General features: G+C 37.1%; 1 protein-coding gene across 8 annotated transcripts in view; it reads right to left on the bottom strand.

The window, feature by feature from the left end:
- The window catches only part of B3GALT1 (beta-1,3-galactosyltransferase 1), a 220,456-nt gene that overhangs the window by 98,236 nt on the left and 95,394 nt on the right, over positions 1-26,826 (bottom strand). For 4 of the 8 annotated variants that reach the window (XM_069781300.1, XM_069781299.1, XM_069781304.1 and 1 more), the window contains one exon: positions 23,490-23,629. The exons of 3 other annotated variants lie outside the window; for them this stretch is intronic. The gene's annotated coding sequence lies outside the window, so the exon portion shown is untranslated. Of the gene's footprint in view, positions 1-23,489; positions 23,630-25,962; positions 26,079-26,826 lie in introns of those variants that run through there. One more of the 8 variants, XM_069781302.1, reaches the window with a different exon arrangement.

Here is a 26,826-nt window from a genome sequence, read left to right as displayed (position 1 = left end):
GACAAATAACTGTTTGCTTGCACAGCTGAAGGCTATTGAAAAGGAATCACTTGCACTTTCCTTTGTATATGAAAAGAAGACACTTATCAATGGAAACAGTAAGCCTATGGCAAGTTCTACTGATGTAGGAAGGGAGACGGTAAACCTACAGGAAAGGGCTATGGAAAGTTGTACTGCAGTACTTTCGGGAGTGTATCTTACTGTCTAGGAAATAAAGCTACTCAAAGGAAACTACCAATTAAAATAAAGGCTCAAAATGTATACCCTTTCTATTATTCTAGTTGCTATATAGTAGTCTAGGCATTTAAAGTCCATTTCCTTGTATTCTTCACATCACCTCCACAGAGGGAAGTCTCATACTATGTTCATCATCTAGGATTAGAGTAGTTCAATGGGGGCAAAGTGGGTTTGTTTTCTGTAAGCACTTGACAGCACTTAGTGTCCCTTGTTTCCTAATTTTCCTGTATGCTGAATAAAATCTAATTTTCTTTGTGTTAAACAAGAGAGAGAACTTTAATTAAAATTTTTAAATATAAAATTATAAAATTTTAAAAGGGGGGGACTTGAGCAGGGGACTAGTATTTGCAGGAACTGTTTTTCTTGTGGAATACTCTCTCTTAACCCTCCCAGTAGATGTATGTTGCCTCAATACAGGCAAAAAATAATATTTATGCATGTTACCATGGCATCATCATTACTTGAAAATGTTTGTAGTAGTTGTGTTTTATCTGTGACAATCCAACAAGGCAAGGTTGTGGGAAGAGAGAGTGTATTTTGCTAAAACCAGCTGATATTGGCTGGGTAAAATAGATGTGCTTTTGGGAACAGAAAATTTTCTAGGTTTGTTGATTTTTTTTTTTTTCCTCAGCTATGTCAGTTGGTGCAATAAAATAAATTCTCTCCACCTACAAACTTTGCCTTACTTGTAACAATTATGTCACTCGCAACTCAGTGTTTGATAAGGGGAAGTCCCAGCGGTGTACATTAATTTATAGCAAAGGGTAGTGTTTTGACTCTCTGAGCATGCCTTATGTCATGTTATTAGATTGATAATAATAGGGATATATTAAAAGGTACTGTGCTAGATATCAAGAGGAAAATTTTCTAGGGATTAGAATTTAAATGAAAGCTGACAAGCTGCCATAGACTTTGTAAGAAGCAAAATCAGACCCATAATGTCCATTAAAGTAATTCAGCTACAATGAGGAGAAAATGGACTTACTTCAAGTTATTTATCAGTAATTAGGTTTTAGTGAACAGAAGAGTAATGCAAGGCTACTCAAAATAATTACAATTATTTTCTTATCAAGACCTGTAATTTTACTTTACACTATGCACTCCAGAATTATGGCGTTTTTTTGAGTTTTTATGGCACCCACCTCAAAGGTACCATTCTTCAGCTCCAGCACAAACTACAAAAAAATTTACATTTGCAGTTTGGTGCATGGTAGAGATGGAATTTCTTTTTTATCCACAGGTAATCATCATCCCCTTCAAAAATTGCATTGTTGATGGTGACATATTGAGAAAGTTTTATTACTATCTCCCAGTCATGTTCATAGTTAAAGCAATTCATCAACACTGTGTTTATTCGCTCTTTCAAATTAAAAAATCTGTTACATTAATTTCCATGCAGAACAGGAAAAATGACAGATTTTATTTTCTGGATTTGCAAATGGTTCTATAATGCTGGTGTAAAAAACATTTATGATCACAGTGGAAGAATAGCTTTTCAAAAGAAAGCAGAATTTAACAAAATGTTGCATCTGGAGAGTTCTGTTATAATTCTGGAATATAATTCATGAACCAGTTTGGACATGTAGAAGCCAAAATAGAAATCAGAGCTATATTTGCAAAACATAAAAATTGTAGGGAAATTTCCCAGGGGCTTGTGTAAAGGTAGAATCAAATCTTGAATTCTCATCTTAATTGAATACTTGCTCAATACACACTCAAAAATCAAAATATTTTTCTGCCCTTGTTGAAAGGCCACAGCAACAACAGCCCACAAACTGAAGCCCTTCGATGTGAGCACTGGTATTTCTCAAAAAAGGTTGCTGTTATCTGGCAGAGACTCAAATATGCTATGCCAAGGCTCCAAACTATTTCTACTCATTTTCTGAATTGAAATGATAAAAAACTTTTCAGGGTGGAGATTCTGTTGCACCTCTAGATGCATAAACAAGAAGTAGCTAATCCTTATGCCCTATGTAACAGGAGAAAGGTTGGTGATGTAAAGTGGTGTCTATATGATTTTTTTATCATCTCTAACTTCTAGTGTAATTACTGAAGGAGCAACAGTGCACAAGAAGAAAAAAAAAAACACAAAACACCAAAACCAACTGGTCTTCATTTGTAGCTGATGCAGTTCTAAGAATAGTTTTCTAATGTGCACATATGGTTAGAAAATGATGGAGAAATACAGCTAAAACCAACCTGAGGCGCTTCAGCAATGGAGAAAAACAGTCTGCTGTCTTGGAATGGCAAAGGTCAGTTTTGCAACACTGCAAGTCAGTCAGTGAGGAGAGAGGGGAAGGCTTGGAAGGGACGCAAAGATTTGGGGAATTGGCTAGGAGAGGTCAGTGCATGTCAGGACAAGTGAAAGGGGGCTCATCAGTATGGCTTCCCCTTCTCCCTTTCTCTATACAGAGACCGCAGCCTGCCCAGTTTCTGAGAACCTCTTCTTCCTTTGTCCCAGGCAGGCTGGATCTCACCCTGCAGCAGTTAGCATGAGTCAGGCTTAGTTACTACAGCTGTTAGCATGAGCCCAAGAACTTTAATCATCTTTCTGCTGTAGCAGAAGATGATGAAATGCCACGATGAAATCCATTGCTATGGACTCCATTTTCTGTGTCCAGGCTGCCCCTGTGGGGTGCAGGGATGAAAGGACCACAGAGCATGGTGAGAAGGCCCCAGGAAGCTGGGCTTTCTGCTTGTGCCACCAACCCCAAAAGGAGAGGGAGGTAGGGACAGTACCTGTGTGCCACCACCATGGGTGACTCTGGCTCCTCCTTGCTGAAAGGACACGAGGGCCCAGAATGTCAGCAGAGGAGGGTTGTGGAAGTAGGGAGCAAGTGTTCAAAGTCAGCATCCATTTCACCCAGTACATGCAAAGGCAACAGGCTTTCCAGCGAGCAGCTGACTGCTCTGTGCCAACAGCTAGCCCTGTCCCTGTGGCTTTTTTACACTGGGAAAGTTTGTAAATCTATTCATCCTGCCATTAAATGCTCACAAGTGTTAGCTATGTATTTGGTTTCTAAAGAGATTAGAGCTGTGCCAAAGAAATTTTGGTGGCATTTAGCTTCAGTACTCTACGTGCAGTAAAATCTGACTCTTCCTATAAACATAAATTTATCCCGAAGAAATGGAAATGAAAAGAGAAAAATGGGCTTGGGGTTTGGAATATTTCTCTTTCTTCTTTCTTGTCCTTAGAACTACCACAATTAAGAAGCAGACCTTAGTTTAATTGTTTTGGTCCTGTGTCGCGTGTCCCATCCCCCCCCTGCCCCCCAGTTTTTATTTGGTTAGTGTGTTTTGCTGGCTGTATCTACTCCTGCCACAAATGTAAACACTTTGGCTTCTTTGCATTAGGTGTGAATGCTTCATGGAGATACTACATGAAAAGGTGCATGAAATCTGATACTGGCATGAAGTCCTTGCCAGGGGCATCTTCAGTGAAAGCACTGTGTTTTCTGTAATGCATATTTTCAGAGGATTTTGTACAGTGCTTATTCCTGCACAGGCACTTTCTAAAAAAACCAAAATGAAACCAACAAACTTTTTATAACCTTGTACCAAAAATAACTATGATTTTCAAAGAAGGATGAAGATCATGGCTCAATGATTCATTCATTCATTTACCCATCCTGCACAGCAGTTTGTGGCATGCCCCGAAGTTGGAGCAGCTGGATTAACTTTTGCCAATAACACGAAAGCACACACTGTTCTCTCCACCCACAAATGTGTAAAAACATGTTATTTTCATAGTACGGAGTAGTTAAAATTTAGCTGCTTTTTTGTTATCCTTTGAAAAGATCGACAAGATTAAGCTTTTAATTTTGCTGTTTGTTATTTGATTTTCCTATACTTTATGTTGTCGTAACATCACAGAAAAATTGCAAAATAGCTATTGCTGGGCAGAATAGAGCCACAGAAAAAAATAACATTTCCACCATGAGCATGAACCTGAATAAGCTTAACCAGTCTTAATCAAGCAGGATGCAATCCTTTAGTCCTTGTGACTTTCACAGAGGTTTTACCTGCAGCAAACAGCCTGCTCTTCAGTGCTTGGATATTTGATTTGAAACACCTGTCCTACCTAAACAGTAGACCAGATGTGCCATGTCACCATAGAATTCTATTTCATAATGGAGTAAAATAAATTGCTGTCAGTACTCGGACTCTTTTTGAAAGCCAAGCCATTTACTGAAGTGTGTGACTCCATAGTTATCTGAAAAGATGAAAATGATGGTCTTAAATATATCTGACTTAATATACTTGTAACTTTTAGAGATAGAAGTTAGTTGAAATGGTTTGAGCATTGTTTTACATCACCACACAGTGCGACTTGCTGCAAAAATCCTCAAGATAACTACAGAGCCAGCTGATCCACTCATATATTGTTGCTCGGTGCTGCATGGAGATTCAGCTCAAATCCTGAAGCCAGTTGCCTATCAGCAAGGCTAGTTATTTCAGATGCAGACCAAGCTATACATCTTCTGGTTTTGGAGCCAGATGAGCAGCTAGCTGAGATTTCTTTGCTTATAATCTATGATAAGGGGTGTGTATGCTTGTTGTCCTGGAAAGAATCTTGAGCTGGTCCTAAAGGTTGTCACTCAGTTCTGCCTTGAGGAAGACAACACTAGGTTTACTCCAGTGGCTTATTTAATGGTGTCATTAAAAGTTTTGTTTAACAGCAGTTTTTTAATAAAAAATTGAAGTTATTTAAATCAGTGAATTCATATTCACAAATGTGAAACACTTTAAAGAAATGAGAGATATCCACATGTAAATACTTCGTTATTTTGTACCCTAGTTCGTTCTTATTTTAGTCCATCAATACTACTGCAATTGCAAAAAGAATTTATGCCAGTGTGGTTAATTCCTCTTTCTGTAGTCAAAGGCATCAGGTAATTGTAAGACGAACAGTTATATATTTTGCTGCATCCTATTTAATTTACGTGGGCAGTTAGACATATCAGCATGTGAGAAAGCTGCCTTCTTTTAGAACAGTTTCTTAGAAGGGAACACTGTTGCATAAATTGTCAGCAGTTGAGGCAGCCATGGGTGAAATGGCCTTTCTTATTAAATGTCACAAGATTTAATGTCACAGTATAATTGGGATGGAAGGATAATTGAGCTAAGCTCAACATGTCTTTTTCTGCTAACACATTATTAATCTATAGGAGTGTTAAAATACGTTTTATAAAGGCCCTATTCACTTGAAAATTGTTGGCTCGTACAACCCCCCCCCCCATTTTATTGTAGAGCTCATGAACAACAATTTTGGATTTCCTTCACAGAGAATTTAACTTGTAAGTACAGTATACAGCAGAATGGAGCACAAGAAGGAATTCGTGAAACACAGCTTTAAAGATTTATTTTTTTTAAATCAGCAAAACCCTACATATATAGCATCCAAACAGCATAACACTGGTAGTAACTGAGAACTAATTTCTGTTTGAAGGCCCAGCATTTAGCCCTCATTTGAAAATTTTCTTTCAGTAATTTGATTTAATTTAACAAATAATTTATTGATATAATAATTTCATATAGAGTTACTAAATACAAGTAACCAAGTTGTTGAAGAAGGCCTTTCTGTCTTAGTAGAAGACCAGTGTAGGACATTAAATATACTGTTGTATCTTGAATTTTTAGATTTTTTCCATTACATTTCAAGTAAAATACAATAGCAGTAGAGAAGCCTTTTGCAGACATAATTACATTTCTGACGGTTTCTTTTTGAAGTATGAAAGCATTTTTTTATGGCTAAGGTTATATCGTAGAATCATAGAATCATTTAGGTTGGAAAAGTTGAGTCCAACTGTAAACTGAACACTGCCAAGTCCACCACTAAACCATGTCCTGAAGTGCTGCATCTGCACGTTTTTTGAACACCTCCAGGGATGGTGACTCTACCGCTTCCCTGGGCAGCCTGTTTCAATGCTTGACAACCCTTTCAGTAAAGAAATTTTTCCTAATATCCAATCTAAACTTCCCCTGGTGCAACTGAGGCCATTTCCTCTCATCCTATTGCTTGTTACTTGGGAGAAGAGACCGACCCACCTCACTACCACCTCCCTTCAGGTAGTTGTAGGGAGCGATAAGGTCTCCCCTTGGCCTCCTTTTCTCCAGACTAAACAACCTCAGTTCCCTCAGCCGCTCCTCACAGGACTTGTTCTCTAGACCCTTCACCAGCTTTGTTGCCCTTGTCTGGACATGCTCCAGCACCTCAGTGTCTTTCTTGTAGCGAGGGGCCCAAAACTGAACACAGTACTTGAGGTGCGGCCTCACCAGTGCCGAGTACAGGCGAACAATCACCTCCCTGCTCCTGCTGGCCATGAATCTCATACAATTGGCCTTGGCCCATTGATCCAGCCTGCCCAGATCCTTCTGCAGAGCCTTTCTACCCCCAAGCAGATCAACACTCCTGCTCAGCTTGGGGTCATCTGCAATATATTCATGTCATTTTTGGTAAGGAGGGGATTCACATGAGAAGGATGACCAGAAGTCTGAGTTAGTGTTCCAAATGTATCTATTTTGAAATTATATCTTTCATTGGGTTTTTTTCCAAATATTTTAAACTGTTTTTCCAACTGGAAGATGTAAAATGAGTAAGTGAGGCTATAATACACACACACAAAATATACTGTAAGCATTCAGCTCCACCTTGACATTTTCTGTGGAAGCATTCTGTCTTTCATCACACAGGTTGTCTACCAGCTTTTGCCAGTAAGAATCAATTAGAAAGAAAGGTGAAAAAAAAAAAATACCCATAGCTCTTTGTTACTGTTTCTCTTTTGAAAAAAATGTTGGGAAACAGTTAAAACACATTTTTCTTGTACTTTATGTCAGCTTACTTATTTCCAAATGGAAAACAATTACTGTATTTGTCATCTTTTAAAGTGATGGTGTCTTTTTGCTCAGGAAGCATTCTTACCAAAGAATGACTTCCAACACAAATGCTACAGCTTCTACACTTAAAAAGTCAGAAATGTTTCTAACCAGAAGTATTTTCTAATGAAATTATACTCTCAAAACAAAACCCCTACTTTCACTGAAAATTTAAGATGAGTGCCACTTTGCTGTGATTCACAGGGTTACAAAGTCTGCATGAGTTGGGCCCCAGAGTTGTGACTGTTTTCTTCATCAGTATGAATATATGAAGTTTTTTATAGCAAATAACTGGAAGTACTTAGGAAGATAAATCTTTATAAATGTTCTAGAAAATGAAGTCTTACAATTTAAGAGTACTGACTCTAAATGTAAAATAAGGTTATCCAAGCAATATATGCTCTGTCTTCTTCCCTCTCAAAGAAACAAAATAAACAAAAGGTGCTTATCTAATTAATCAAAATAACAATAGACAGCGGAAATGTTTAGAATGTGGTGCAAAATCACTCAGTTTCCAGATCTTTTTGCCCATTTAACCATTCCTTCATCAATTGTGTTCTGCATAATTTATCACATTACCTTAATCTATATTCAAGCTCTGAGTTTACAAAATATCTTAGTAGCGCAGAATGGCTGAAATAAATTGCAAAGAACTTCAGAATACTGCCCCTTCTAAAGCCACCACAGTAGAAAAATATGAAAAAATACGTCTATCTGATAGTATTTGCAGGAGAGGTTTTGCATGAAGAAATTCGTCTTTCAAAGTAAAAAGTTAGTATTAAGGTTAAAGGATTTATTTTCTGATTCTTGCTTCCAAGAAGAGGTAATCAAAGACAATCAGCCAGTTTGACAGCACTTAATTCTACGCTTTTTTTATACAGTATCAGTTCAAATGCGTTCAGGCCCCCAAGGAAGTGGGATGCCACTCTGAGCAGGTAGTTAGGAGAATTGTACAACAAAAAGCCAAGTGTTATTCTGTTGAACTGTAGTGCAGCCTCCCCATCTGTCAGCGGAGTAAGCTCAGCTCAGTTGTTTATAGGCTGAAAGAACTGAATGCAGCCAACCTTATTCTCAAATTACTAATTTAAGGGTGATGATTCTGAGAAATGTACATTTAAGAGGAATTCGCTCTTTCTTGTTGAGCTGCCAGACCATAGCCCAAAGTTTACACATACTTTGTCTAGGATGCCTAGTGCTACTAAAATGAGCTGAGGGGAAATCTCAGATAGCACTGTAATGTAAATTGATGTAGTTCACTCTGAAATGTTGCATAGCTGAAATTCAGAACTGTAACTGTCTACAGAAGAACCATATGGCAAACTCAGGTCTTTCCAGGCACTGATAAATTACTATGTAGTTCTCCTCCTGGTACTTGCAACCTAGCATTAGAGAAGATAAAGAACTTTGCTTCAAAGAAATGGAAAAATATTAGAAGTCAGCTCCTTTACTACAGCTGGCTAAAAAATTCCTTTAAAAATTTCAGAACTTGTCTATTTCCCTCAAACATATTCCTCTTCTTAATTGGGGAAAAAAAAAAAAAAAAGGTCCTTTGATTCCCACCCCCATCTTTGAGGGTTGCTGTTTGCTTGCTTTTATAAGGGAAGTAAGTTTTGGGCCAGCTTGTATCCTTGTGAATTCAAGAGGAAGAGCTCTCATCAAAGTCAAATCCAAATGAATTATAGACAAGGGATTTTGGTTTGGTTTTTTTGTTTTGTTTTGTTTTTTAACCTCAGAATGATATAAATACTTCATACAAATTATTTGTACTGAAAAAGAGAGGAGGAAGAGGTCAAGGTGCATTTGTCCTATAGGAAGGAAAAAGATGGCAAAATATCTCAGCAATAGCTCTTCTATGAAATAAAGGAGACGAAGTGAGAGTTGCTCTCAGAATTAAAGTAATGCTAATTAAGCTCCCTATCTAGCATGAGAAAAAAAGCCTTTTATTCTGCTGGTTTTTATCATTACTGATAGTCATACAAATCATAAGATAAAGCCCACTCTCTAGTAGAAACAATTTGTAACTGACATAGGCATATCAGGTAAACTTACCAAAGCAGACAAAAAACTGGCAAAAATTATTTCTTGAAACTCACACTAGTTCTGTATCTGAAAAAGCATCTGGGACTTCTTTTGTTTGGGGTTTGGTTTTTTTTTTGTTTGTTTTTTTTTTGGGGGGGGGGTTGTATGCTGACATAACTGCAGTTGCCTGCAGTATTATAAAGGCTTTAAGTGGCCATCATCAGTTTCTGAAATTTAAAGTACCTCTTAGGGGTCATTCTCTAAGTTACTTTGGGAACCAGATATGAAAAGAGAAGACAATATGCCTTAAAAAGCTTATTAAAAGAGGATTTCCATTTTGCAAGAATTGATCCCAGTTTTTCCCAGAACATCATATTTGCTCAGAACTAAAAAAATCCAAAACATTTCTGGATCTCTTGGGACAACTTGTCAGGAGTCCAGACAAGGGGATCCTATGAATCTGATTTCCATTCAGTGATGATTCAGAAAATCCAAAATGCTGCAGGAAAATACTTCTGGTTTATGAAAACAGATCTTCTTGAGAAAACTGTTTCACTGGAATATTTCCAAACAGTTCTGTTAATCATGTTTTCCAAGATATCTGGGCATAATTTACACAATGCATATAGGGATCAGCAATATTTCTAGTAAAAATGGGCAAAACACAATTGTTCTCTTCAGTGCATGCACTTAAATACTAGCTATCCAACTAAGTCTGGGCAAAAGATGACAATGCACTCCTTAACTTCCCAGGATGAATGAATTCAAGTGTTACATTCCTAGCGCTGACAGTGCTCCAAGGCTGGTTAGTTGTCTCTTGCCAAGACTGTTAGTTTCCGGCAAATGTAAGCAAAATTCAGATAGAATGAATATTTCTTGAATTACCAAATCATTTAGTTACAGTGGTATGTACAGCCTCTTGCAGGAGTGGATAAAAACAGTCTTTCATTGAGAGGAAAGGGTGTCCTCGCCCGTGGTATGTGCAAAGAAGTAGTTCTGGCCATTGGAGCGATCAAAGAACATCAAGTCAAGTGCCACCTGGAATAAAAGTCAGGCCTGCAACATCCTGTCCTGTGTGCCAAGGAACTGCTTTGACTAGTGTTCAGAAAAACTTTTAAGTGTGTGTGTTTTGAGTCTATGTTCTCCTAGGCTAAAACCACAAAATTTAATTTCACTCCTCAGGAGACTGAACTGCAAGTGCACAAAGTAATTAACCATTAGCAACTGATGTATGTTATAGTGTTGGAGAGGAAACTGCAGAGAGTATAGAACAATTATCTCCTGCTAGTAAAGCTCAGAGGAGCTTTTGCCTGCTTATTAAACGTAAGTTATAGAAGGTAAGGACGAGTCAGAGAAGGCAAATGCCTGAAATCCATGCACCTGATAAGCATAATAACAATGACACGAATATAGAAGCTATATAGACCTCTGTAGGAAACTTCTTAGTATAATTGTGTGGTCTTTCCTGATGTGAAATTATAGCAAATACTGATAAGCCTCCTATTGAAAATTGTAGCCAAATTCTTCTTTGAGTTTATTTTTTTGTGTATAAGGAAGGAGTAGAAGAGAGAGAATTTTTAACAAAGGCAGTGTAGACTAAAACAATTCTGCTTCTCCTGAAGTTCAGGAATGAAGTCACAAAGTGCAAGAGTAAACACAGCAGTAGTAAAATGTTAAGGGTTTTATTTCCTCTATTAATCAGACTAAAGTCTCCAGCACTACAGTCATAACATACACATATAGTTAGTAAATAAGCAGAAAATCCCCAAACTCTGAAAAGCCATAGCTTTTAGAGTAAAGGTAAAAGATGATCTTCATCTCTGATGTTAAATATAGTCTTCCTGACCACAGTACAGCATGTTGGGGGAGATTATTCCCACATCACTCCGTAATAATACAAGTAGTTTTCTGGACAGAGATACTGGAATACATAACATCCCCTGAAAAGATGGAATAGCTAATGCTTTAGTGAGAGCTTGTCCAGCAGAAGTTTTGGCTGAGTTTAGAAAACATACTCAGACAACCTCAGTTTCATTCTAACAAAAGAGTATTTGTGTCGCCTATTCCTCCTCTCTGCTTATAGCTTATGATCTGCTTGGCTTTGCTGTTCTCAATGCTTGCAGGTGCTACTCATAGTAAAAAGAGAAGAAACAGTTCTTCAAAGCAATGAACAGCTGGGTCTTGGCTTCTAAATTTTTGCATGCGTGTTCTGATGAGTTTTATGCTATTGAATGTATGCATATTTTAATTATCTGATGAACCATGGCACACTAAAACTGCTGGGTACTTGAGAACTAGAAAGGCATGCAGAAGCTGGAATCTGCACCCAAAAGACAGCTAATGAGGCTCTGACATTCCCTGTTCTGCCAGATGTACTGGCTTTCCCATTCCCTTGGAGTTTTCTTACAGGAAATGTCTAGTTCCCCTAAGTGTTTTGTAAAATACTGTATTTTGAAAACAGTAACTGAATTACCAATGTGGATTTTGCAGCACACTGTTAAAAACCATTTGTACCTAAACCATATGAACTAATTAAGAAAGTGTTCCTATGCATCATCATTCAGAAATTCTAAGTCTTTGAAATGGCTCTGTATCCAACATTTGAGGCTCTATGAGAAAAGGATGACAATGAAAAAGTAACTTCTGCTCACAACAATTTTAAGACTATCAGAAGGTGAGGACGGAGTATTTCAAAAGACTCCTGTCCAACAACAGAATCATTTAACAATAATTTAAAACTTTGATGACTCACTAACATAGGTTTTCCAATATTTCCCCCTGCACCCCAAACACATACATTAAATACCATAATTGCAGCCAGGAGAAAAAGTCCAAATTTAATATGGAAGATGAAATATAATCCCAGTTTCACATCACACCACCACATGCACAACCTTACTATGGTTAACAGCTAGACAGAATACAAAGTCTGAACTTCAGTCCACATATACTGATTTTAAATGAGCACGCAAAACTGAATTTTCAAGGTGAAACTTTCACTAGTAATGAAAAGTACCCTTCTAATGCACCAAGTTGTAGTAATAACATCTCTTTTAAAGAGACGCCTTTAAAGTCACACAACTATAAGGGTGTCTTCCATGCCACTGAATACCCATTAACATACTGTCTCAGACACTGAAAGCAAACTGACATTGTCATTTGGAAACCAAGGTGTGCTCAGGTGGAGATCACAGCTCTGAAGCAGTATTAAGGAAGAAGATCTGCAGTTATATGTTTCCAGAAAACTCTGGATAAACTTCTTTACCAGTTGCATTTAACTGCAAATGATTGCAATGAATGTAGTTGAAATAACACTGCACAAAACTGCGATACTAAACTCTAGTAAAATTATTATTGCAGGTTTATCATGTATAAAAGTAGGGGGTTGGTAAGGAATCCTCAACTGAAATAGGTTGCATTTCTTAAGGAAGAACAGTTTTAGGACCATGGCAGAAGTTCCGGCCTCATTTACATCAATGGGAAAATTTCAGTTGACTTCAAGGCACTGGATTTTACTCAGGATACTTATTTCAAGTCCCTCTTTACTGTGTGGGTTCATTATCAGATGCACTGAATGGCTGGAAGAAGCATAAAATAAGAGGAAGTACCATTTAATAAAATCACCTGGATTTCTACCCAGTGGCCAGGAGACTATAGTGTGTGTGATATGGAAGTATGCACGTGTGTGCTGGAAGGCCAGCTTCCTCACTGGAACGACTCAGGGAGGTGGTGTATGGCCCAAACCATTCCTTAAGCATGGCTTCATATCCATCCTTTTGACATGGGATGGGTAGAAGGACCGGAGACCTGGAGGTAGGATGGCATGCAATCATATAGCACGCCTAGCTATCCTGCAGCAATTGCTTAAGTTTATCTAGTGGCACTACTCATTGTTCATCACTTTGTAAAAGAGAAGGAATGCACCTTTCATTTATGGTGGGGCAGTTACCAGGGAGGAGAGGTTCCCTCTGGTCCTTGTTTGCGTCCCTGTCCTACATAGCGCACTGCTGTGGCACCAAAGCAGAGCAGACTCTGCATGTCCACTGCATTTCTCTTTCTGTGCAGGTGGCCATGAGGATGTAGGAAGCAGCAAGAACAAGACTACCAGCATCAGGATTGTGGAAATTGTGAATGAATCACTTCCTCCACAAAACAATATGCTGCCCCTTACTGATTGCAGAGCATAAATTTTACAGTCTACCTTCATCTATTAAGGAAGAACACTATAATGAAAGGTTATTCATGTTGCCCTTTTTTGGGCCAAACACTTACAAGTTTAGTCAGAGCCCTGAAGTGGCTATGGCCGGTGTGTGCGTCGCATAAGAAATGTCCCTTTGATTATCACTCAGAATTGACTGAGTTAAGAAACATGTTTGTATAACCTGAAGCAAATAGAATATAAGCTTTCTCCCATTAGAGAAACTCAAAGTTGACATTTTTGTTCTTGGAGCTCTTTCTTGCCATACATTTTTTGAGGGTCACCATTCAGAAGTGACTGAATTTATTAAGAAGCTTATAAATACTTCATACACTCATAATGGTAATACTATGCTGAGAAAATGAGGATACAGCCATTTCTTAGGATCTTAACTTATATTTAACTGACCTTGAGATCTTTGGCTGGAGAATCTTGGCAATATCTAGTCTTCTCAGGTGCCAAGTAACCACTGCCCTTACTGAATTCAAGTAACGTTACCTTTACATACATATAGAAAGAGAAGCCTATTCTTGACTTTATGGTTTATTGCTCAATTGTCCTGTACTGTAGCTGAACAGAATTAAAAACAGAGTGAAAGTGAAAAGGTCTCTCTTCCAGGGAAGCCTGAATATCATTGTGGCTTCAAGACACTGAGCAGCATAATGTATTTTACCATTGCTGTTAAAAAATTACTAAGAATGTCACAGAAGGAATAAGAAGTATATATTTTTGGGAAAAGGAATAAAAGTTCAATGTTTAAGCATTCAGAAAATAAAGAAGAAAAATTTTCATTTTTCTTTTGCAAAAGAAATTCTTCAATCATAAAATAAGTAACCCCCAACCGATGAATTCAGTGCTGGATATGGAACATACATTGTGGGACTCTTTTTGTTGGTATCATCAAACCTGAGAGTTACTGAGGAGTGAAAAGGATTTGTCTGAATAAGAGATTAGAATTGGATCTACAGGCATTGCAATGCCTGAATTTGTGTTCGACAATAGAAGGATTAAAGGTTTATTAGATTAGATCAAAGAATAGAACTGAATTGCATTTTTGAACTCTGTTGTCCTTTTGTATCAGATTCCTGACACACATACTGTATACTTTGTTCTCTTTAATCACGATGTTTTACATCATAGTTGTGAATTTATTCAATGGCTTTTTTTGGGTGGGGTTTGGTTTTTTTTTTTTATTTTCCAAATAAACATTGGGAATTGAAAAGAAATTATAAGAAAAATAATTGTTCTAAAATAACACCTAACCCAGTCTTAGTCAAAATTTACTTTGGGAATTGCAAAGCTAGCTATTTTTTGTACTTAGTCCCATTTTATTCTGCATGTGGTTTCACCATGGTCTATACAGCACCTGCCACAGTAGAACAAATACTAATTAGGGCCATTAGGTGCTAATATACAACAAATAACTAATAGTAGTATCATGAAACTGCAAGAAAAAATATTTCTGAACAGATGGTCTGAAGGACAGGATTAAAATAAATCAAAAAGGTTTACATATCTCTGTATAATCATCCAAACTTCCACATTATGATTTTTCCAATGAAATGAACAAGTACATCTTTTGAGGTTCCCCTATCATCAGTAGTAATTTTCTGCTTTTGCAAACTTGCACAAACTAATCAAATGGTAATAAGAAAGGTCCTGCTCCTGTTCTCATTGACTTCAATCAGAGTTTGGCATTAACTTGGAAATTATCATTACTGGGTGGAGAATTATTATATTAAATAGAACGTGCAATGGGCTGCAGTTTTCACTTGGAATTTCGTTAGAATTATCAGTCATTTTTATTGTTGACTTTTTCCTTAACCTAGTTTTCTAAAATAATTCAGTGCTTCACAGGACATATTCTCATCTTACCTTGTTTTACACTAGGATAACTTCATTGTCTGGAAGGATATTACAATATCATTAGATAATTTGTGTAAGTAAGATTAAATTAGAACAATAATCAAAATCATGAGTAAATTTTAAGAGCATATTAAAATAAAAGACAAAGCAGAAGAAGCATTTATTTAGAGTATTCTCATAGAAATTGTATTCTCTGCATCAAAAAACTGAAGTCAAGGAGAGTTTCAGGCAAAAGCACTTACGCAAGTGAAATTAGCGTGTGCCTTGCTAATTAAGAAGTCAACTTTATAAAGCTTTCTTCACATTGCTCCCTTTTCCACTTTGTTGAACTTTATTAAATGTTCTATGACTCAGATCCTGATAATATAGATGTCAATGTTAGAAACGCACTGAACTCCTGAGAGCCAGAATTTTTATTAGTATACTTACATTTTCAAGATTTATCTTACAAGCATGTTAAACTTCAGAGCCTGCTGGTTTCTTAGTTAAGAAACTTAAAAATTTGCTCTAAGTTTAATGCTGTCACAGAAAAGAACTATACCCTTTCCAGGCTCTCACATCAAACTATGCACTGTTTTGTCCTGATTCAGATGATGTTTTCAATCAGCTTCTTTCCTGTGGTTTTTTGTTAGTTTGTTTGTTTATTTTTTTTTTCCTTCTGACTGCAGGAGATTATTTACTGGAGAAAATGCTAAAGGTGAGGATGCTTCTCAGTGACTCTTCAAAATCAGTATCTTTCCCTTTATTGAATATTTCCCCTCATCTCTTCCTACAGTTCTGGAAATGATCAGATGAGACAGTTACTGCCTTATATCTACAGCCCAGCCAACTGTAGGCAGGAGACTTGCAACTGGGTGGCTGTGCCACATGCCATACCAGCTGTGCTTGATGCTGAGGAACTTACACTTTTTTTGCATCCCTTAACCATTGCATCTTCCCTATCAAATACTGGGACAAAACCTATGTAACTGACATTCAAAATCAGCTTTACTGATAAAGACCAAAACACTTTATACTTTTAAAGAAACAGTAACATGCAATTGACTATTTTTAATACAACAACTATAAAAATTGTAATTCTCCAGATAAACATATGTGTAATGAGAGTGATTACCATACAACAATAAACCATCACTGCTATTATAAAACCATAAACTGTTATTCAATATACTATATAATTCAAAATCTAATTGAAAGTTCTAGTTTATCATAATTCCCACAAGCCATCATTCTTTAATATTGTGAAATGAATGGGGTTTTTGTAGAGCTATTAATTGTTACTGACAAGCAATAACCACTGGAATGAAACTCCAATTATCCACAGCCATTAATCACATTTACTGTCATCTGTGATGTCAAAAAAAAATTCAATAATATTCTAAACAGCAAAAAGGAATTTATACCTCTTATGTTTTAACTCACTTCATAGAAATCAGATGGTCCTTTGGTGGGGTAACCAAGGAATTACAAAAGGCTATTTTCATTCTAAGCACAATGTTCAGTCTTGTATTTTCCAGCTTTTAAAAGGCTCTCCCACTTTATTCAGTTTTGATGGAGACTTATATACCTTGCAGTTTTATTTCTATTCAGTTACATAGAATTCATAACATAATTTGTTGCTAGCATGATGTTATTGCAGTCATATGGCTTTAAAAATAAGAAATTATAGAGATCGTCTGAGCATGTAGTTCACTAGTCAGTTCCAGGAAAGCACTTAATGTTACTTTTAGGATGCAGGCTTGAGCAGGAGATTAAGTGTTCTTGGAGATGAGGGTGTAAATAAGGGTGGCAGAGCTTTTATTGTGGTACCTGAGCATTCAAATAAAATGAACTCACTCGGAACATGTAGTTCTATACTTTTAATCTTGTTAATTTTTCAGATTCTGTTGTTCACTTCAAACAATTTGTTTGTTTGTTTGTTTGTTTTGAACCTACACAGTATATAAAAAACATACGTGTACATCTTTGGGAACAAAAGGATAGGAAACTGTTCAGTACTTTAGTGACTGACTGGATTGGCCAAAAGTGCAATGAGGGCATCACAGTTAAAAAGCCATGCTTGCAAAATGGGATCTGCTTACTATACCCCTGAAAATTCCTGATATTACAAATAACATTGTTGGACTATTACGGACTGTGGTGGGTTGATCCTGGCTGGGTGCCCGGTGCCCACCAAAGCCACTCTATCACTCGCCCTCGTCAGCTGGACAGGGGGGAGAAAATATACAAAAGGCTCATGGGTCAAGATAAGGACAGTTTAATAAAGTGAAAGCAAAGAAAAAACAAATGATGTTATTCTCTAATTCCCATCAGCAGGCGATGTCTAGCCACTTCCTGGGAAGCAGGGCTTCAGTATGTGGAGTGGTTGCTCTGGGAGATGAAAATGCCCCCCTTCCGTCTCCCTTCACTTAGCTTTTATATCTGAGCTGACGTCATATGGTATGGAATATCTGTTTGGTTAGTTTAGGTCAGCTGTCCTGGTTATGTCCCCTCTCAAGATCTTGCCCAGCCCCAGCCTGCCGTTGAGGGGGGCAAAAATGTTGGAGAGACAGCCTCGATGCTGTGCCAGCACTGCTCAGCAGTAGCCAAAACACTGGTGTGTTATCAACAGGTTTCTAGCTACCAATCCAGAGCACAGCCCTACGAGGGCTGCTATGGGGAGAATTAACTCCATCTCAGCCAGACCCAATACATGGACATGTTGTGGTCCTTACTCTCAAATGATGTTGATGTTTCTTCTGGACTACAGCAAATACAGATCATGCTGGGTGATCAGGATGTGAGACTGCCATTCATTTACCTTGAGAGTCTGTCAGCTTTTGATGGCATAACAAGACTTAGATTTAGAACAGTGTGGAAGCACTGGTCTATAATCTGCTGTGAATAACTTCATTTAGAAAAAGCAGTGAAATCCTAAATATTTTGTTTACTATACTGTGTTGTTCACTTATGGTTTCATCCACTCTTCATAATCCATCAAAGATACAAGCCCTCTAACGTGAATCAGCAGAGCAGGAATAACATCTGTTCTTAATATACTGCAAATATCCAGCAGAGTATCTTTTTGGAAGAAGCATATGAGAATTGACAGTTGAATACATACCAAAAGAAGCCTTAAAATAGATACAGAAATTGTATTTAGCTAAGTCTTAGGCACCTCCAAAGCACAGGGCAGTTGCTTGTTTTTCAAGTTTTCAAGTAGAGGTGTATTTATAAAATTGAATATATTAGTGCCTCTGGAAGTGAAATTCAGAGGTTGACCATACTAACAATTTTATTTTTCCAGTTTATATAACCAGTGTTCCAGATTTTTAAATACTGCATTTTGACTAAAATCAGGGTGCGTAGCTGACAGTATGGTTTTATACTGAACAATGTACTACTTAAATAGATCATGTCTTTAAGATTCTGTCCCTTCTGAAATTCTCTTAAGATATTGTCACCGTTCACCACTTGGTTACTTAAAAACTGCATTTAGACAAAAAAACTTTACTTGTGATTTTTCTGCAAAATGTAATTGAACATTCTTCCTCTGAAGCACAGAAAATTTTTGGCCTATCTGCTTTTTCTTAAACTAATTGAAGACTTTGAAAGTGTACACATCTAATATAGTCAATATTATGCTATAATGCTGTCATGATCAATTAATCAAAAAAATTAACTGCCTAAATGAATTGAACTAGCAGAAAAAACTTTGTCTGTCATGAGAAAACTTTGGAACGTGATTCTTTCCTGGAGTTCAATTCCTAAACTCTTCCGTGTGTTATTTTCTTGGTGTTTTCCTGAGTTGTTCAATGTGAAACTTGAATAGTTTGTAAATTTATTAAAAAATAATAGTAGTAATAATTACCATGTTATGATAAGATTTTAGGTTGAAAAGTTCATACTGACACTCCATTTCTGAGATTTAATTAAACATTTTTATCTTTTCAGAAGAAATTACTAAGTATTTAAAAAAGGTAATTTCCATTACCCATTTAAAACTGCTGCACTGAAAATTTATCATGAAATAATGCATTCTTTATTCTTGTTGTCAAGGTAACAGAGTTTATCAGAATAACAGAAATCAAAGTATTTAAAATTGTCCTGGTTTCAGCTGGGATAGAGTTCATTTTCTTCCCAATATAGCTGGTATAGTGTTATGTTTTGGATTCGGTTGTTGATAACACACTGATGTTTTCAGTTCAGTTGTTGCTAAGTAGTGTTTATACTAAGTCAAGGGTTTTTCAGCATCTCATGCCCAGCCAGCGAGAAAGCTGGAGGGGCACAAGAAGTTGGGAGGGGACACAGCCGGGACAGCTGACCCAAACTGGCCAAAGGAATATTCCATACCATGTGACGTCATGCCCACTATAAACTGGGGGGAGTTGGGCAGGGAGGGATCCCTGCTCAGGAACTAACTGAGCATTGGTCGCCGAGTGGTGAGCAATTGCATTGTACCTCACTTGTTTTGTATATTCCAATCCTTTTTTTATTATTGCCATTTTATTATTGTTATTATTATCATTATTAGTTTCTTCCTTTCTGTTCTATTAAAATGTTCTTATCTCGACCCACGAATTTAACTTTTTTTTCCTGATTCTCTCCCCCATCCCACTGGGTGGCGGGGGGGAGTGAGAGAGTGGCTGCATGGTGCTTAGTGGCCCGCTGGGGTTAAACCGTGACAAAAACATAGTTGTAGATTCTCAATTTATTAGGGTAAGGTAAACACTAATTCTGTCAGACACTAGTTATCTTTCATTAGTATGGAATTGAATACATTCTTAGAAGGAAAAAATAATCAAATATTACTCTCTTGTAATAATACATAGCTTTCCTTTGAAGAAGATAATAATAGACAAATATTTGCTAATTCAGCAAGTATGTTTACAACATGGAGTCTTTAAACTTGAGCTGTCAGTTAACACATACTCAAGATTCCCGCTAACTTTAAAGGGAAGAACACCCTTGAGTACAATAGTGAGAACTGGCTTTTTCCCTCCCTCCCTGCCTGTTCTTATCTCTCACTGAATAATAACCCTCATTTAGTGACATCATTTTTGCATCAGCCTTTTTTATGGCTGGAACAGAAGATTACGTGTGGAATAAGCATGAGCGGCATTCAGACTGAAATGTGTGAAAACTTCATAGATTTTGATAATACAGTAGAAAACTTGTCATGAGTTGGTGTTAACATTAGCTGAGAAATGGAAATAGATGCAGTAATTTGCACAGCAATTGCAGTTAAGCCCCTCCTGCCGTCACTGGGCTGCAAGTATTTACAAATGCAAACCAGTGCAGTGTCAAAACTTGAGACTGGTAAACTGTACCCAGTGGGTTTTGGTAGTGAGTGCAAGGAGAGCAAAGCTTACAAGGGCCATGCAGCCATGATCCTCTATTCATTTTTCTGTGAGGTTCTGTTATCTTTAATTGGCATTGAGTCACTTGGATGACTTACCAAAAAAAAAAAAAATTATCTTCCTAATAGCTGGTAAAAACTAACAGGAAAGCAAAATGCATAACCCATAATAGGAAATATTGAGAGTTACTAGAATTTCTCTGATTTATTCCTGGTACAGATCTGGCTAAAGGGAACTGTTTGGCTGCTCAAACTGAACACTTGAATAGATGATAGTTTTGAAGATGTCATCTGAAGTATTGCACAATTAGCAACAATTTTAAAATATTCTGTTCCTGTAACAGATCTTGAAATGCTTCATCTAATGGAGTATGGTGTTTAGAGCCAAACTATTCCAAAAACTAGCAAGCCTGTACATTTCCATTATTTAGTATCACAAAATTTGTCATTTAAAATTTCAGTGGCAACTGAATAATAGCTCCCAAAGAATGATCTAACCTTGGCTGGATTTTGCTTCAGAGTCAGACTACACCTCCAAAGATGACACTGCAGGATAGGAGGGGTGAAGCTCAATTTACTGGCATGGGAAGAATTTCATCTGCAGGCAGAAACTGCCACATGAAATATAAAGTATTTTTTCATTGCACCTACTTTCCCGAAATCTTGGCTAACTTTCGGCCACATTAATAGCAATCTGCTTGTGAATTCGGATACATTGTAAAAGGGAAGCCTTTTTAAATTTGGTGATGTTGATTTGTTGTTGATTAATTTAGGATTCTTTTACTTTAATTGCTTTCAGCAAATAATCCCCCGCCCCCGCTTTATTGTTTTAATCATTCATTTGATGATTTTATTATAGCTGTGCATAGGACTCTCATTTTTAGAGACTACTGGTTTAATATTTTCTCCAGACTGCCCCATGTAAAACTCTATTTTTGATGTAAAACCATATTATGGTAATGTGTGTAGTATTGCACATAGCACTTGCTGAGTTTTGAGTCAACCTGCCTTGAGGTTGTCTGTAGGCTTTTGCATATGGTGGCTGGCAATTTCTTCCAGTTTAAATATTCCTGATAGGAGTTTATTACTTTTCAGTAGCTGGATAGTATATACCAGACATTCGACTCTCATATTTAGTTCCATCTCCATTTCAGTTATAGATCTTATTGCTATAATTAAGAACTATAAAATTTGTGCTTATTATTCTATATACCTTGAGTGTGTTCTATTCTCCTTTTGCTTTTAGCACACTCCCCAAAGTAATACAAAATAATAACATGCCATATGGCAAATGGAATCAGCTGTAACACCACACAGCATCTTTTATCACATAGCTTTTACAATATGACATTCCCAAGTTTGTAACTGATGAATATTGCATGTCCTAGAGAAACTCTAGCTGTATTGTGCTGCTTCTCCCATTAGAGGCATCCTTGCTGATAATTGTGAGCCTTTTTTTAACACAAATGCAGCAGCTGTCATTTTACAAGAATCAACAATGTACAAAGTAACAGGCAGAATGTCTCAATGTGTGGTAAACTTACCAAGTTGCAAAAAGTTAGCATGAATTGCATGCATAATATTGCATTATCACAAATTGTGCAACATATAATTGATATGATGTAACAGTAATAATGAGTTTTACGTAGTTTGGGAGGCTTGACTGGGGATTTTGGTTTGTTTTTAATGTCTGCAGAGCTCCTGGGAATTCACAGAATGTGCTTTTTCAATACTGAATTTCCATAGGGTTGTAGTCAGTCATCTGAAACATGCTGTCTGGAAGACTTAGATGCCATTCTATGGAAGTTAAATATAAGCATAACATAGGCATTTTGTTGAAGGATTAAAGCACTTCTACAAGGCCAAACTCTAAGGGGAATTCTATTTTGTGGATATATTAAATGGATGCAATAAGCTGATGAAGTTACTCAGGAATGCAAAACCCTGTAAGTAACCATTTCTTAATAGTTGATGTGTGTTGGTATACCAGCATCTCACGTTAGCTTTAGTTTTGTGAGTGGAAGGGAGAGGTAAGGATTAAGCAGATAGATAAGCAAATGATGGATATGTAAAGTTGAGTTATGAGTATTTCTTTGCATCTTCTGCTTGTGGCAAAAATGTAATTCCAATCTATTCTAAAAGTAAGTATATCTAAGAAATTAAAAGAATGTTTCTGCCACAAACAATTGCATCATGTAACATGCAGTTAGCTTAGCTTCCCAGCTTGTTTTAGGCTGTAAAGAGTGTACAGTCTCCACCACATTTACTGCTCCCACTGTGATACTACGAGTAGCACAGCAACTTTTCTCCAAAGCAGGCAACCAGAGGAGCAAAGGATGAATTGTTGCTCACTGTTCCTCCAGCTTTGCTCTCTGGTAAATATATTTTTACTCCTCTCTAGTCAGGTTTAGGAAATAGAAGTGTGTTCAAGCTCTAAATGAACTTCCCACCTGTCACCAGTGTAAGAAGGGAGAGGTAGGTCATAACATGTTGCTTTTCCGCAGTGCGCATGTAATGCCCCAAGAGATCAGTACTAGGATAGGATAATGTAAGGTTTGAGAACTTTGAATTGATTTGTTGAGAAAGAACAGTAACACACATAGCACAACTCTTGTTTACTCCTTTGTAAAAATATTACTATTTTGGCTTTCTGTAGGAAATAGTACAATGTTTTATTTAAACAAAATGAAATATAGAAAATGGATTTCATTAAAAGAAATGTCAAATACCAGTATAATAAATATTTGCACTGAGGGTAATGGCAATTTTGCTCAAAAAGGAAACTTGTTGTGTGAGTGGGTATAAATAGGGTGTATGTGTGTGTGGGTACATATGTCCATAGACACGTATAGCAGTAATTCTCAGAAATACTAGGAAGGGCAAGATAAGCACAAACTATTTTATATGATTCCTTGTACAATTTACACTTTATACAGAATCACCTGAATTCCTTACCTGAGTTTTTAGAAACTGCACTGCCTTTTTGTCCTTAATTTTTCATTCCTGCTTATCTGCATCGTATCTACTGCCGTTCTCCACTGTTTGCTTGCTTCCTTGTCACATATGAAACGAGAGTGGACTGTATGTTGATAAACCTGCATTGACAAATATCCGTGAGTTACATATGGTAAATGAAAGACTTTTTTTTATTACTCTCTTTTTCTGTCTTTCATGAAAACAGAGATAGAATGATGAGAGACTTGAGGTCAAGTTCTGATCTAGTAAGGTTGCACATGTGAATACTGCCATATTTTTATATTGCTAACCACTTAAATCCACACACAAAACCTATTTATATAATTATTTTTGTCTGAAAAAAAAATGTGGCAATACAAACACATAGAAATAATATAAGTGTCTTACAGCACGAAACGTGTGGACATATGAGAAACAGAATCTACTACTGTTTGGCAAGTTGCCCTTTGGGAGCCTAAGCAACACCTTCAGAGTGACCATCATATTTCGAAGTGCCACAGACAAGTTTAGTTGCACCATTCTTCTGTTTTCTTTTAGGCCTTGAAGTTCACAACAAGGTGCCTATCCGAGACACCTCTGCAGGGTTCAGTGATTTTTACAGAATTCTGATCAGGCTTGCAAGAATTATCCTTATATTGTAAATGGCAATTTTCTAAATTGCAATTCAAAGGAGGTTTGTCTGTTTCCTTTTCTGTTTTATCACTCTCTGGTGGGTTTTTTTTTGCCAGAACTTATTTCCTGGCTTTCCCCCAATTCCTAACAACCCCTCCTCCATGTCTTCTGCCTCTTTTCCCCACCTTTGCTTTTGAGCAGTCATGCCTTTAGGCAAGAGTTTGTAAATTAAAATTGTATTGTCCTGTTTTATGAACTTAGCTATTCCCAGCATTCTCATTTCTAATCTTCTGACTTCCTTAATTAAGTGCAAGATAGTTATAAATGCTTGTGTGGGGAATTTGAAATGACATATTTTTGTCATACAAGCAGGTATGAAAAATAATTAAAGTCTGGGAACACATAATGGTGTGAAGGAATTTTAATCGAATTAAACTGTAGACTCTTGGGACATCTTTTCTAAAATAAAAAGCATATCTTTAAAATATTTTCTACATTCATGGGGAACTTATTTTCTTGAGGACAACAGCCATATTTGTTGGCCCTTTTCCAGTAGGATTTATGTCAGAATGAAGACAAAAAGCATAGAAATACTTTAAATGGCTTCTTTTAAATGACAAAAATGGTTCAACCCTTTAATGCATGGAGTCCTTGCGTGTTCAGTCTCAAGGACTGCACAAGCCTCTGCATAAGCCTGCCTGTCACTGAGCCTAGACTGTCAGTCTTCTGTGGCTCACAGACACACAACTACAATATGGTGGACAGAGCCCTAAATCAAAGATGAACTTAGCCTAAAAAGAGCAGAATTTGGCTCCATGTTTCCCCTTTTCTCACTGCCAAAAAGCTTTACATATAATAAACACAGTCATCAAAATTCACTAATGACGTGTATCCTTAGAGCATGGCACATTTTATTAAGGTGTCCAGCTTTTCACAGGGAAGATATTAAATGAAAAGCATTCTTATTTGCCTGGAAATTCATGCCATACACCAAATACCATGTTTTCTGTGATTAGTTAGCAGGAACCATCTGTCATGTCCCCACCCCCACAGTGCTGAGGAAGGCAGAGACTGAAGGTGAGAAGTGTATTTACTTTTGACAACAAAACCAGCTGTTGCCATTACTTTTAGCTGTAAGGCAAACATGCTGGAAAAGGTGACTATCTATTGTGATTCTAGTGCACTGGGACCAACTACGACTGTTGATGACAGCTAACCTCTTAAAATCTGGATGAAAATTGCTTTATGGCTTATGTCAGGAGGGCATGTACAAACACACCTCCAGCTGAGAGCTGGAACCAAGAAGCAGAAACTTCAGGCTAGAAAAGTATCAGGATGAGTACAAGTAAGAATCTCCCGCTTCTCACACCTTTCTTTTGGTAGAAAATTATACTGGAAAAGAGAACTGTTTTTCTCTAATGATAACACAAGATCTGAAATTAAGCACAGCAGGTAGAAACATCCGGCACAGATTTAAAAAGGTATTGCATATTCATATGCTGAAATGTTTTCCAGTGCTGACAGCTAACTATTCCAAGTGGAAAAGGTACATGCTCTGCTGTTGTTCATTCTCTGCCAATTTCGCTTCTTAAAACTCTGGCACCGTATTTTGGTGGCTGTGTACTCTAATCCCTGTTATTCTTACCATCATCCATCAGACTAAGAAGGATATTTTGAGAGCCAAATCCTTTTTACTTTGAATATGATTGCAGCAAATAGGTATATTTTTTAAAATTTTGAGAAAGGGAAAAGGGGTATTTCTTCACTAAGAACACTGTATTCCCTTGTTACCTTCTTTCATATTGTACAAGGAGAGCACTGTGCTATGGTGTGAACGTACCTAGAGCATATTTCAGGAGCAAAACATAAACACTGGCAGCAAAGGGCACTTTATGCAAATGCATTTCCTGAGTGATGGCTCTTCCTCCCTGATGATTCTGGCAAGACATAATAATTTGGGAAAATAAGTGGAGTGCCCTGCCCTTCAGCTCTTTTCTCCAGAGCACGTACATCCCCTTGCAAATAGGATTATGACAAAATAAAAGGTTCATTTGGGTGGGAGCTTCTTTTAAAATATGTTCAATATATCACTGTAGAAAATAGTAGAGATAAAGCAGAGCTATAAAAGACACACTTTTAGGAAGAGAAAACAGACCATCATGCCTAACTCTATATTGCACTCATTTTCCTTTTACAGCCCACCTGTCAGTCCTGTTATCCTTGTCTAGAAAAAAATTTACAGTAAGTCTTTGCTTCAATCAGTTTCCATGGTAACTTGGTTCTGTTTTAAAACCTTTATATAAAAATGGCTTGGTTAAAATGATAATGAGTCGGAGTGCTTGCCCATACCTGAACTACACCCTTCCCATTGCTCAAAAATAATCAGATAGGGGCGTCACTCAGGGGTGTCACTCCATCTGCTCTAGTGCCTTTAGCTTCCACAACACTGTCTCACTAACCAAGTCACATCAGTTTCTCTGCCATCTGGAAATCTCATTTTTCAAAGACATATAGGGTTCAGGATACTGACTAGTGTTTACATATTATGTGCTGTGGAGTCTGTTTTACATATTTTTACATATTATTTATTTATATTATTACATATTTTTACATATAATATGTTTACATATTATGTGCATGTTAGGGTCTGGAGTCTTAAGTTCACTGGGGAAGGATCCTTCTGTGTGTACAGTACCTACAGTGG

Source organism: Haliaeetus albicilla, chromosome 4 (genome assembly GCF_947461875.1).
Source record: "Haliaeetus albicilla chromosome 4, bHalAlb1.1, whole genome shotgun sequence".
Classification (NCBI taxonomy): Eukaryota; Metazoa; Chordata; class Aves; order Accipitriformes; family Accipitridae; genus Haliaeetus; species Haliaeetus albicilla.
The sequence above is the reverse complement of the archived record's forward strand: the minus strand, read 5'-3'. Positions and strand labels throughout refer to the sequence as shown.